Source organism: Neophocaena asiaeorientalis, unplaced genomic scaffold (assembly GCF_003031525.2).
Source record: "Neophocaena asiaeorientalis asiaeorientalis breed wild unplaced genomic scaffold, Neophocaena_asiaeorientalis_V1.1 scaffold648, whole genome shotgun sequence".
Lineage (NCBI taxonomy): Eukaryota > Metazoa > Chordata > Mammalia > Artiodactyla > Phocoenidae > Neophocaena > Neophocaena asiaeorientalis.
In genome coordinates this window covers 3,559,634-3,572,629 of record NW_020172781.1, presented here as the reverse complement: position 1 = coordinate 3,572,629, position 12,996 = coordinate 3,559,634, and the positions used below count along the sequence as shown (strand labels likewise).

Below are 12,996 nucleotides of genomic sequence, written 5' to 3'. Positions count from 1 at the left end.
CGACAGGCGGATTCTTAACCACTGTGCCACCAGGGAAGCCCCTTCAATCTATTTTGAGTAGATTTTTAAATATAGTGTGAGGTAGGGACCTAACTTCATTGTTTTGCCTCTAGATATTCTATCAATTGTTTTTAATCCGTGTCCTGGCTGCCTTAACCAATGATCTCCAAATTTTTGTGATCATACACCCCTAAGAGGAAATCACCTTTGAGCCCATATCTCTAGTATATGTAGATGCACTTATTTTATTTATTTATTTATTTTTGACCACACCCTGGGCATGTAGCATCTTAGTTCCCTGCCCAAGGATGGAACCCGCACCGCCTGCAATGGAAGTCTTAACCTCTGGACTGCCAGGGAAGTCCCTGTAGATATACTTATTTATAAAATATACATGTACAATAATATCTATGTTATAAAACATACACAAAAGATAATTTTTAAAGATGAGATAGGGAATTCCCTGGCAGTCCAGCGGTTTGCACTCTCACTGCCGAGGGCCCGGGTTCAATCCATAGTAGGGGAACTAAGATCCCATGAGCCCCATGGCAGGGCCAAAAAAACAAAAATAGACGAAATAAAACAAAATACATCTAGAAGGCCTGATCTTTTCTTGGTGGATCATCTTCAGTGCTCCCAGGGCTCTCGCCCCTCTCTGGGGCCTGCTGGTCCTGATGACAGGGCAAGGTCAGCAGTCCTTCTAAAGGAACAGCTGGGACTGCTGGCGGGAAGGCCTGGGAGTGAATGCTCCAGATTGGATCCGACTTCCCTCTTCTGGGTTACAAAGTCTGATGTCAGAAGGGCAGGTATTTGAACCCTGGCTCTATCTCCTAACTGTGTAAACTCAGGCAAATGGCTTTGCTTTTCTGAGCCTCAGATAGTATAGTTCTTACTTCGTAGGGTGGTTTGTGTTACAAGTGAGTACAGGGTCTGGCACCTGGTAATGTTTCTATAAACAATAACAATGATCATTATTACTATACTAAGGAGCCAGGCCCTGACAGACCTTTTTTTTTTTTTTTTTTGCGGTACCCGGGCCTCCCCCTTTTGTGGGCTCTCCCTATCACAGCGCTGAGCTGAACTCAGAGGCTGGCTCAGGGTACCCGACTAGAAATCAGAGTTGAACCCCTGCAAGCCTTTTTTTTTTTTTTTTTTTTGCGGTACGCGGGCCTCTCACTGTTGTGGCCTCTCCCATTGCCGAGCACAGGCTCCGGACGCGCAGGCTCAGCGGCCGTGGCTCACGGGCCCACCTGCTCCGCGGCATGTGGGAACTTCCCAGACCGGGGCACGAACCCGTGTCCCCTGCATCAGCAGGCGGACTCTCAACCACTGCGCCACCGGGGAAGCCCCTTGACAGACCTTTTGATCCTCTTCTTCTAGCTAAAGAATTCAAGGCAGGTACCCCTCGTTGGAGGAAGTGAAGGAAGGGATAGGGGAGGGAAGCGGGGAGAGGCAATCCTGGAATGGGCAGGCCCACACTCTGGGAAGCAGTGCTGTGTGATGGGTGAGACAGAGGTACCTTGAGTGGAGAGGCCTGGGTGGCCTGCTCTTTCTCTTACCAGCCATGTGACCTTGGCCAGGTGGTAACACTTCTCTGAACCTCAGAGTCCTCATCTGTCAAATGGAGATAATAATAATTATACTTGCACCATAGCGTTATCTAATGAGTAAATGAAACAGCTCGTGAAAGTTCTTGCCCTGCAAGAAGAGCTTGAAACATAACAGTGATTATTAGTATTCCTTGACACCTAAAGAGGGTAATGTGTCTACCACCCTCTTTACCTATTTGTTCATTCTACCAAGATTTGTAGCGTGACTTCTATGTGGCAGCCATATGACGGGGAACAGAAGAGAACTGTCCTTAAAACAGCTTATGACCTAGGGATACACAGGTGTTAACCGAGCAATAGGCACACAGGAATCCTCACTGTGGCAGGTGCTGCAAGGGAGAAGGAGTGAGGAAAAGGCAAAGGAATAAAGGATCAGAGAAGTGATGAGGGAAGGTCTCATGGAGAAGTGACATTTATCCGGAAATGTGAAAGATGGAAAGGAAGGAACCAGGCACAGAAAGGAGGGAGGGATGTTCCTGGGTGGAGGAAGCATGGTCAGGCTGGGGAAGGGTGTCTAGGCTAAGGCGAAGGTGTTCCAGGTTAACTAAAGGGTGCTGCAGGCTCAGAGAAGAAGGCTAAGGGCAGGTGCTCCAGGATGGGAACGGATGTTCCTGGCTGGTGGAAGGTGGTTCAAAGGCCCTCAGATGAGAAAGAACTTGGTGATTCCAGGCTCTGTAAGGCCAGTTGATCGAAGAAAAGCGGGGAGGTAGGGTGTGGGGCAGATGAAGCTGGAGAGGGAGGCAGAGACCAGTTTATCTAGAGTTTTCTGGGCCACTGTAAGGGTCTGGATTTTGTTCTACCAGTGCAGGAAACTATTGGAGGGTTTTCAGCCGAGGCAGAGGGCAACAGTAGCTGCTGGAATAACAGGTATACATTACAGGCATCTTGCTGAGGGAGTGGCACCTGGGCTTGGTGGTGGATGAGATGATGCATAGAAGTGATTGGATTCTGGAGTGGCTTAGAACCAGCCTGTGTTAAAATCCCAACTCCCGGAAATTCCCTGGCAGTCCAGCAGTTAGGACTCCGCTCTTCCACTGCAGGGGGCACAGGTTGTATCTCTGGTAGGGGAACTAAAATCCTCACAAGCCGCGAGGCGCAGCCAAAAAAAAAAACACCCAGCTCCCTGTTTCTTTGCTGTGTAACCTTAGGATGTTATACATCCATTCAGTGTCTGGGTTTCCTCTTCTGTCAAGTGAAGTTAATAAATGTACCTACCTCAGTTTGGGAGGGAAGACAAAATGAATCAATTAATGTAAATTGCTTAGCAAAGCACCTGGCACATTGTAAGCATGTGATAAATGGTAATTATAGCTCCTACTCTTACTATTATTGTTGTTCTGTTACGTCGGATAAAGAGAGGTGGGCCCGATAATGGTATATTTGACTCAAGTCCCAGGTAAAACATTTAGAACTATGCTTGGAACATAACAGACATTTAGTAAGTATTTGCTGAATGAATGAATGAATGCATCTTTCTCTCTCCATTTCTGGTCGGTGAGTTCATCCTGCATCAGTCAACCAACACTGCTTGAGCCTTAATGCAGACCCAGCACCATGCTAGGCAGTGGGTATAGGAAATGCGTACACAATTCAGTCAACACGGGTGTCCACTGGCTCTCATTCAGGGAGTGCCCACTCCTCTATTTCTGCTTTCTGATCCAGCTCAAATGCCAATCTTCCTTTTCCTCTCCAACTTTCTGTACTCCCCCTCTCCTGAGCCTGCAAAACTCTCTGAAGTTCTTACGGTCCTCATACTTTACTTGATATATGGTAATTTGTCCCTTTACTGGAGCATAAACCCCTCAAGGACTGGCAGCAAGTCTCATTCAGGTATAGATTCCTCCAAAGGACCTGACTCAGTGGAAAAGGCATATTGGATTAATTCAATGCAAAGTGAAGAGGCAAAGATGGAGCCACTGAGTACTTGGGCAAGACCCTTCTCTCGTTTTTTGTTTTTTGCTTTTGCAGTACGCAGGCCTCTCACTGTTGTGGCCTCTCTCGTTGCGGAGCACAGGCTCCGGACGCGCAGGCTCAGCGGCCATGGCTCATGGGCCCAGCCACTCCACGGCATGTGGGATCTTCCCGGACCAGGGCATGAAGCCGTGTCCCCTGCATTGGCAGGCGGACTCTCAACCACTGCGCCACCAGTGAAGCCCCCTGACCCTTCTCTCTTTGGATCTCTAAATTTCTCCATCTGTAAATCAAGAAGTAGATATCAGAGGCTCTTCATGGCAGCTGTTCTCAACCTTTGTGAAATTGGGACACTCCTGGTGGAATGACATTCCCGCGTGACGCACAATTCCATGGACATTCAGATAAGACAGCCTGAGGCTCTATATAACCCCAGCTCTTCCTCTGTCTGCCAGGAGAGCATGTGTGAAGGTCAGGGAGCAAGTGTGATGTTATTTATAGACATAACCTTGAGTCTGCTCTTCCTCATTTGTTTATTTCTTTTTCTTCTTCATTTTGTTCTTTCTTGTTTTAAAGCAAGTGGAGCGTTTTCAAGCTTCAGTAGAGGTATCAGTTAAGAATACCAGGTCAGAAGCCAGAAGGCCTGCATAGAAATCCCTTCTTTGCCACTTCTGAGTTGAGTGACCTTGGACAAGTTCCCGAGCCTGGGTTTTCTGGTCTGCAAAATGGGAGGATCATAGTAGAGCCAACCTCAGAGGGCTGTGAAGAGGAGTAAAAGAGATCATGCAGGAAAGTTCTTAGCACCATCTGGAGCAAATGTCAAGGATTCAGTAAAATTGTCTATATTTACTTTTACTGTGATTAGTTACATGTTACACGTAACACACTAGAAAAATTAGGATATGATGCTGAAGACTGAAAACTAAGCACTTGATTAGCTTCTGCCAAAGTTAATCTTTTGTGGTTTTCTGACCCAGTCTTGAGGGTCCTGAGCACAGGTAGATTTCCCTGCTAAGATGGGAAATAGATTTATGGATGTAGCTCATTCTTTCTTTGCCTGGTTACTCTATTCCCACTGTCTCTTCCTATCTTCCTTTTAATTTTTTAAAATCTTGGCTTTTTAGTAAAGTATGATTCTCTTTTTTATTGAGCTATAATTTACATAAAGTGAAATGTACAAATTTTAAGCGCATAGCTTGATGAATTTTTATATATAACTACAACCCAAATGAAGACCTGTGTTGTCTACTAAAGTGACCTCTCACCACATGTGACTACTGAGCACTTGAAATGCGGCTGGTCCAACCTAAGAAGAGCCATAAGGACCAAATATACACTGGATATCAACTAATGTAAAATATATCTTAACAATTGTATGTGGTTGACAGCTCTGGATTACATCTTAGTACTATTGGACAGTGCTGGTGTAGAAGAACATTTTCGTCCTCCAGAAAATTTCTTGCTTCCCAGTCAATATCTGCTCCCTTCCCCCCATCCAAGACAAACACTATTCCAACTTCTCTCCCCATGGATTTGTTCTGCCTGTTCCAGAACTTCATATAGATGGAATCATACAGTATGTATTTTTAGGGGTTCAGCTTCTTTTGCTCAACGTAATGTTTTTGAAATTCATCCATGTATCAGTCATTTGTCCCTTTTTATCTTTGCGTAGTATTCCATTGTATGAATGTATCATAGTTTATTCATTCTTCTATTAATGAACATTTGGATTGCTTCCAATTTCTGACTATTATGAATAATGCTCTTATGACCATTCTTGAAAAAGTCTTTAGTCTCACCCAAATTACTTTTACTATGTTTTTTGATTGTTAAAATGAATCCGTACCCACAGGAAAAATCCATTCGCATACTAACACACAATGTGTGTTAATGCCCCCTCCCCCACCCTGTTTGATGTTAATGGTTTATGGTTTGATGTAAATTCTTTCAGACATTTCCCTCCACCTACAGAATCAAGTGTTATCATTTTTTAATTTATTTTATTTTATTTTATTTTTTTGACCACGTGACGTGAGATCTTAGTTCCCTGACCAGGGATGGAACCATCGCCCCTGCAGTGGAATTGCAGTCTTAACCACTGGACTGCCAGGGAAGTCCCCAAGTATTATCATTATTAATAAAATTGTCACTTTGCTGCTTCCTCCCTTGGCTGCCTGATCCCTGTAGATGGCTGCATAGCTCTTGATTCTTGTCCTTCTTGTTCGAGATTCCCTAGAAGACCAAAACTGGAAGAGACTTAGGGATAGCCTAGGGAAGGCAGATATATAGCACTCCTCCTGTATTCCCGGATTAGCTGTATCCATGTCAGACATCGCTAATCAATCACAGCGTTCTATCCTTGCCCTGCCCCAGCCACTATTAATCAACAGAAAAAAAAAATGAAACCAATTTCTCATGTCTGAGATAATTTGGCCGCCGTCCATTTTGCTGATGAATAAACTAGGGCTCAGAGAGGGGAAGAACCTGCTTCAAGGTCAGAGATGGAGCCCCAGGCTTCTGACTCCCTGTCTAATGCTTTTTCTACTACATTTACTGACTCCAAAAACAATTTCCCTGGGATACCTGAAAACCTGGTCTCTAGGGAAAGGGCAATTTATTCCCCAGACAGGACTCATAGATGGGACCCACTCCTCTAGCCAGCCCTTCATCTTTATGCTTTGCCTGAGTGTAACCGGAAGCCCCTGCCAACAGACTGGCATCCCTTCCCCCACAGTCAGCACGGACAGACCTGCGGTTTCTGTTCTCCAGGTCTGCAGTTTCAGTTTCCCAAAATAAACATTTAAAAAAATAAAGGAGGCATGCCCTTAGCATCTTTGTCTTCAGCCCCAGAATTGTGGAATTATTAATTGACCAGACTAAATCAAATTGTTAATTACAGCAGAGAGGCGACTTCAGGTGCTGAAACCGTTAAACTCCAAAAGCATCCCCCTTTCACCAACATATCAAACTGACTCTGGCTGTCATTGGAAGCGACAGTGAGAAAGTGGGAGAGTCAGCAGGTCTGAACAGACTGTGGGTGTTCTCAGCTGGGCAAGCAGAATAGTTTATTTAATTCTCTCCCTGCCCCGACAAGGGGGAAAAGTCAGAGGGAAAAAACGGAGACAGAATGTAGCGTAACGTTTGAGTCAGGTTGAGCTGGGTTTAGACTGGCCCCGCACATTTGCTAGCCGCGGGACCCTGGCCATGTCATTTCTGGTATCCAAGTCTCAGTTTCTTCATCTGTAAAACAGGCATGTTAATAGAACCTACTGCGTTGGATTATCGCAGTGATTAAAATGACTTTGCTTGAAAAGCTGTAAATAAAACTCTTGTATTTGGCTCTAGATTATAAGCTCTGCAAGAGTAGGGATAGCTGCCTGTCTCATTCACCGTGGCATCCTCCAGCGCTACCACACTGACTGGTTCTAGGCAGGTACTTATTGAACATCTAATGTAAGGTATGGTCCTGAGGATGGAGATGATGGTGGAAGAGATTGCAGAGCGGCTTAGCACAGAAACCCTGCCCTTAAGTAGCTCTCATACCAGCCTAACAGACAGTCCAGAACCCCGATAATAAGTACATTGTTATATATTAAAATAGGTAGATAATATGATGTAGGGGTTCATGGTGGAAATTCTGGCATCAGACTTGAGTTCAAATCTCAGCTCCCCCACTTTCCACCAATCTGATCTTTATTAGCAAGTTTACCTCTCGATGCTTCCGTTTCGGGATCTGTAAAATAGGGGCCTGCCTTATAGAGCTGTTGTAAGGACTGAATGAGTTTCATGAAGCAAAGTGCTTAATACAGTGCCTGGAACGTAGTAATTGCTCAATAAGTCTTAGCTATTACTTTTCCCATTTACTATGTGACTTTGGACAAATTACTAAACTTCTCTAAGACTTATTTTCTTGGTCAGTAAGATAAAAATACAAGAGTTCCTACCGCGAAGAATTGCTGGGAGAATGAGATGGGAAGATCCCTGAAAAGTGCTTAGTACAATGTCTGGTATATGGAAAGTACTTAATAATTTCTGGATGATAATAATAACAATAATGATAAAAACAAGGTGCCATGGGGCAAAAGAAAGTCAATTTCATTTTGATGTATAGACACTGGGCTAAGAGAAAGCTTTATAATAGGTAAGAGATTTTTTTTTGGTAGCAACTTTATTGAGATATAATTCACATACAGTACAAACTACCCATTTAAAGTTTATAATTCAATCGTTTTTAGTATATTCACAGAATTGTGCAACTATCACCATAATCAATTTTAGAATACTATCATCACTCCAAATAGAGACCTGTACCCATGAGCAGACATTTCCCTTTCCCTAGATCTCCCCGCTCCTCCGACCTCCCAAATGCTAGACAACTACCAGTTTACTTCCCGTTTCTGTGGATTTGCCTATTGTAGACATCTCATATAAATGAAATCATACATTATGTGGCCTTTTGTTTCTGGCTTCTTTCACTTAGCATCAAGTCTTCAAGATTCATCCATGTTGTAAGAAGTCTCAGTATTGCATTCCTTTGTATGGCCAAATAATATTCCATTGTATAGAGTTGATAGATATTTGACTTGTTTCCACTTTTTGGCTATTATGAATAATGCTGCTATGAACTATCATGTATAAGTTTTTGTGTGGATTATGTTTCCATTTCTCTCTGGGGTATATACCTAGGAGTGGAATTGCTGGGTTATATGGTAACTCTATGTTTAACCTTTAGAGGACCTGCTTTTCCAGACTGTTTTCCATAGTGCTATACCATTTTTACATTCCCACCTGCAGTGTACGAAGGATCCAATTTCTCCAGATCCTTACTAACACTTGGTATTATCTATCTTTCTGATGAGAGCTCTCTCAGTGGGTATGAAGTGATATCTCATTTTGGCTTTGATTTGCACTTCCTTGATGGCTAGTGACGTTGAGCATCTTTTCAGGTGCTTATTGGCCACTTACATATCTTCTTTGGAGAAATGTCTATTCAGATCCTTTGCTCATTTTTAAAATTTTTATTTATTTTTATTTATTTATTTTTGGCTGCATTGGGTCTTCGTTTCTGCGCGCAGGCTTTCTCTAGTTGCGGCAAGTGGGAGCTACTCTTCGTTGCGGTGCGCGGGCTTCTCATTGCGGTGGCTTCTCTGTTTTGGAGCATGGGCTCTAGGTGCGCGGGATTCAGTAGTTGTGGCACACGGGCTCCGTAGTTGTGGCTTGCAGTCTCAGTAGTTGTGGCACACAGGCTTAGTTGCTCCGCGGCATGTGCTGTCTTCCCGGACCAGGACTCGAACCCATGTTGCCTGCATTGGCAGGCAGATTCTTAACCACTGCACCACCGGGTATATTTTGACTCAAATAAATTGAGTTATTTATCTTTTTATTATTGCGTTGTATGACTTCTTTATATATTCTAGATACAAGCCCCTTATCAAATATATGACTTGCAAACTTTTTCTTCTATTCTTTGGGTTGTTTTTTTCACTTTCTTGATGGTGTCCTTTGAAGCACAGATGTTTTACTTTTAATGGTGTCCAACTGATCTATCTTTCTTTTTCTAGTTTTAGGTCTTTGCACCATTTTGAGTTGGCTTTTGTATACGGTGTGAGGTAGAGGTACCACTTAATTCTTTTGCACGTGGTTATCCAGTTGAAGAGACTGTTCTTCTCCCATTGAACTGTGTTCGTACCCTTATCGAAAAATCAGTTGATTGTAAATGTGAGGGTTTATTTCTGGACTCTCAATTCTATTCTATTGATCTATATGTACATCCTTATGCCAGTTCCACACTGTCCTGAAGGGAACTGAATCTGAACACCAAGTTAACTGGACCTGGGAATGCACAGTCACGGTGTCTCCTTACCTCTCCACAGTGCTTCAGAATTTCTAAGGTGTTTTCATACGCATGATCTCACTTAAGTCTTGCAGCAGCTCTGAGAGTAAGTGGAAGTCCAGAAGGCTGAGTGGCAAATCCCTAGACTCACCCATCCAGAAACAGTGGTGGTCCCAGGACCAACCTATGGATCCTTTGACTCTTGGTCAAGTGCTCTCATTACCCCCAGCCAATTGCCTGCTGGTCGAGTTCAGGAATTTGAGAAAAGTAAAAAGTATAGAGAGAAATTAGGGCAAAAATGGGGGGAAGGGTATAAAACAGACTGATTATAAATGTTTGGCTCCTAATCAGCTTACGGTAAATTTTCCGTTCTCCTGCATGGACAAGAAATGGGATGTTCTGGGTAATCCAGTGTTTTGCTTGGGCATTGCATTTTCAAAGAATGAGAACACAGTGAAATACTCTCAACACCAAAACCACACAGGCTGTAATTTAATCTTTAATTTTGTTATTGTTGTCATTCTAGAAGACTCTTTAGTATATTTTAAAGCAGTGTTTCTTCAAGAGTGGTCCAAGGAAAACCTCAGCTATCAGCATCATCGGATAGAGGTGCTTGTTTAAAAATGCATTTCTCAGAGCCCCCGTCTATCTTGAGTCTACTGAAAATCACTGGGTGATTTTTTTTTTATGCATGTTAAAGTTTGGGAACCACTGTTTTAGAGCAGGGGAAATCAATTTATGAATATCAACTATCATTGCACTTAAGAGATGCAGAAATTCTGCTTAAATGAGAGTTCTGGATAACAGATTAATGGACCTCATTTCCTTCAATTCTTTGCTGAAACATCACCCTCCCTGTGAGAATTTTCCTGATTTAAAATTGCTTATCACCCTCTCCCCCATGCCTCCCACCCTCCCTAGCCCCCTTCCTTCTCCCCAGCGCGTACCAACATGTAACTGACAAATCACTAATTTATTTATCTGTTTATTTATTATCTGACTCCTGTCTCTAGTAAGCAAGTTTTGCCAAGGTAGGTGGTAGGAATATAGCACCTAAGACAGTGTCTGGTACGTAGAAGGTGTTCAATAAATATTTGTGGAATGAATGAATGTGCCAAGTTGCTTCTTGGTGCTTGGGTGGAATGTCATTTGCCCACCGTATTTTTCGAAAGGATTTTTTAAAGTATAAGGCAATTTATGCTTTAATTCTCTCAGTGATTTTCAGGGTGTGTCATACAAGAGAGAAAGAGCTGGAACCGAATCCTCTAATCTCCTAATTCTGGGGTTTGGGCCAGTTGCTCTAAAGATCGTTTTTTCTTAATACCGCTGAGATCTTCAATTTACTGTGAGGATCATCCATTTACAGCTGCATTGTCCTGGGAGGGCTACCTCTAGAAGTACTCCTCACCCCTGCTGTGAACAAAGTGGAAGGAAGCAATGAGACTGGGATGAGAACCTGCAGTGAGAACCTGCAGTGGGAGGGGACTTCTGTAAATTCACCCCACACGTGACAGGTAGTGACAACAAGTAGAAACTTCCTCCTCTGAGGTCCTGCATGAGGATGCTAATAAATGGTTCCTATCTCACCGGGCTTGGCTGGCTCTGCACAAATGACCCTTACCCGTTTCCTACCCTCCCAAGAGCACCAGCACCAAAATCGATGCTCACGGGCACTTTGGGGCTCCCTCCTCCCCGCACCTCCCCACTGGCCCCATTTTACACACAGGAAACCTGAAATTTAGACCCAGGAATGGTCAGTTCCCTAACACCGGAGGTGCTCTCTGCTGACCCTTATCCATGTCTCTCCCAAGACACACCTGATGTTCCAGTTTGCATTAAGATGGTGAGAAACACCCTGTGTGGGGTGCCCCGCACCCCCAGTTCAGGGGATTCTGAGAAATTGTGGGACCAGTCAGGCGATAAAAACAGGAAAAAGCAAGTTTGTTTCTCGTGTTATGCACACAGGGTGGCAGGATATACCTGCTGAGTGTTCCCAGAAGGTCCCTGAGGAAACCATTAACCTGAGTCTCTCCTGTTCTTCTACTAGAGGTGGCTGGGGTGGGGTGGGGGCAGGGAAAATATACTGAGAGGAGGGGGATGGGCATCCTTCCAGAGGTCAGGGTTACATTGCCCAGAGCTCCTGCACACGTTAATAAAAGGTGGCTAACTTGAGGATGGAGGTCAAGGTGAGCAAGGGGCTCGTCATCAGGGATTGTCACTGGGTTACACAGAGTGGATTGAAGAGTGGGGGGGAAGGAGTAGGAGGTGAGTTGGGAGGGAGGGGGTTGTGTGGCACTGAGACCTGCAGCAGTGTTGGGGATTTGGGAAGGAGTGGCTGCCTTAGCCTCTGACTTTGACCCTTTCTTGGCTGGTTTCAGCCAAGGAATTGAGGAGAGGATATGGATTTGGAGAGGTGGCGGATAGGGAGAGTGGCCTGGGTCCGGAGGTGATCCAGGATGGACTTCCTCGGGGTTCCCAGGCTAGAGGAGGGAGCTTAAGGCGTGGATCAGATGGCCCCCAGGAGGCTGGGGTGAAAGCACTGGAGGATCTCAGAGACCCAGAAGATGGGGGTGTGGGGAGAAGGAAGACGGGAAGGCGTTTGCCTCCACGGGAGTACTCTAAATTGAGACGGACCGAGAGAAGTAACTCCAAACGCAGTGGGTAGGCAGCCTAGGTTCTTCCAATCCGATGGAGTGGGGCTTAGAACTCTGCAAAAAAAAAAAAAAAAAAGGGTGGGGGGGTCATTCAGAGGGGAAGGTGCACAGCGGAGGCATCGAGCTCCTAAACTGGAAACGGGAGGCTCTGGAGGCGCTGACCTTTCCCCCAGCCTCGGTGGGGAGTTGGGCGCTGAGCCTCTGGAACCTGCTTTCCCAAATCCAGACAGAAGTCCGTGTAGGGCTGACACGAGGGAGCCGGGGAGTGAGGGAAACTGTGGCGACTCCTCACACTGGAGGGGGTTGCGGGCAGCGGCAAACCAAGAACCCGGGCTCGGGGCAGGGGGTTTCTCTACAGACTATAGAGTCCACGGCTGAGGACGGAAGGGATTTGGGGGACCTGAGAGGGATTCCCAAAAAGGGTTGAGGGGAACGGACACTATTTCTACCGCGGTGCTGAATGAAGGCTCCCCGCTCGGGACGCGAGGCACCGAGACGGTTCCCCGAATTGGATATGGGGGATATGGGACACTGGGAGCGGACTGAGGGCCGCTGAGGGGGGAACTCTAAATTAGGTTCGGCGGAAACTGGGGGCTCGGAGGGTGATTCTCGCTCGGACCGGGGGAATGGAGGGATCCTCACCAGTCGGAACGTGAGGGGATTGGGGTCTATCTCCCTCCCGACCCAGGGAAATTGGGGACCTCTTAGATTCTGGATAGCGGGGACCAGAGAAGAAGGACTGGGGGGCCCCAGATCCGGAACCGAGCTACCTTGAAGGCACCGGGAAGCGCTTCATTCCGAGAGGGCGTTCCCGCGGCCCGGCCCCCGTGCCAGGGTGGATAGGGGGTGCGGCCGCGCCCAGGTCCCGGCCCGCCTCGGGATTCGGGGTCTCTCTCGCCCTCGGGGACCCGGGAGCCCGGCGGGAGCGGGGTCCCGGCGCCGCCGCCTCCGCGGGCGCCCGGGCGGACCGGCGAGCGCTGGGATTTAT

At 45.8% G+C, this 12,996-nt stretch overlaps 1 long non-coding RNA gene across 1 annotated transcript; it reads right to left on the bottom strand.

Moving 5' to 3' along the window:
• Nucleotides 1-10,323: 10,323 nt before the first annotated feature.
• Nucleotides 10,324-12,943, bottom strand: LOC112397348 (uncharacterized). The gene is made up of 3 exons (XR_003002783.1): nucleotides 12,779-12,943; nucleotides 11,989-12,062; nucleotides 10,324-10,767 (listed from the first exon to the last, which is right to left on the bottom strand). It is a non-coding gene; the product is annotated as an uncharacterized LOC112397348 (long non-coding RNA).
• Between the last annotated feature and the right edge of the window lie 53 nt (nucleotides 12,944-12,996).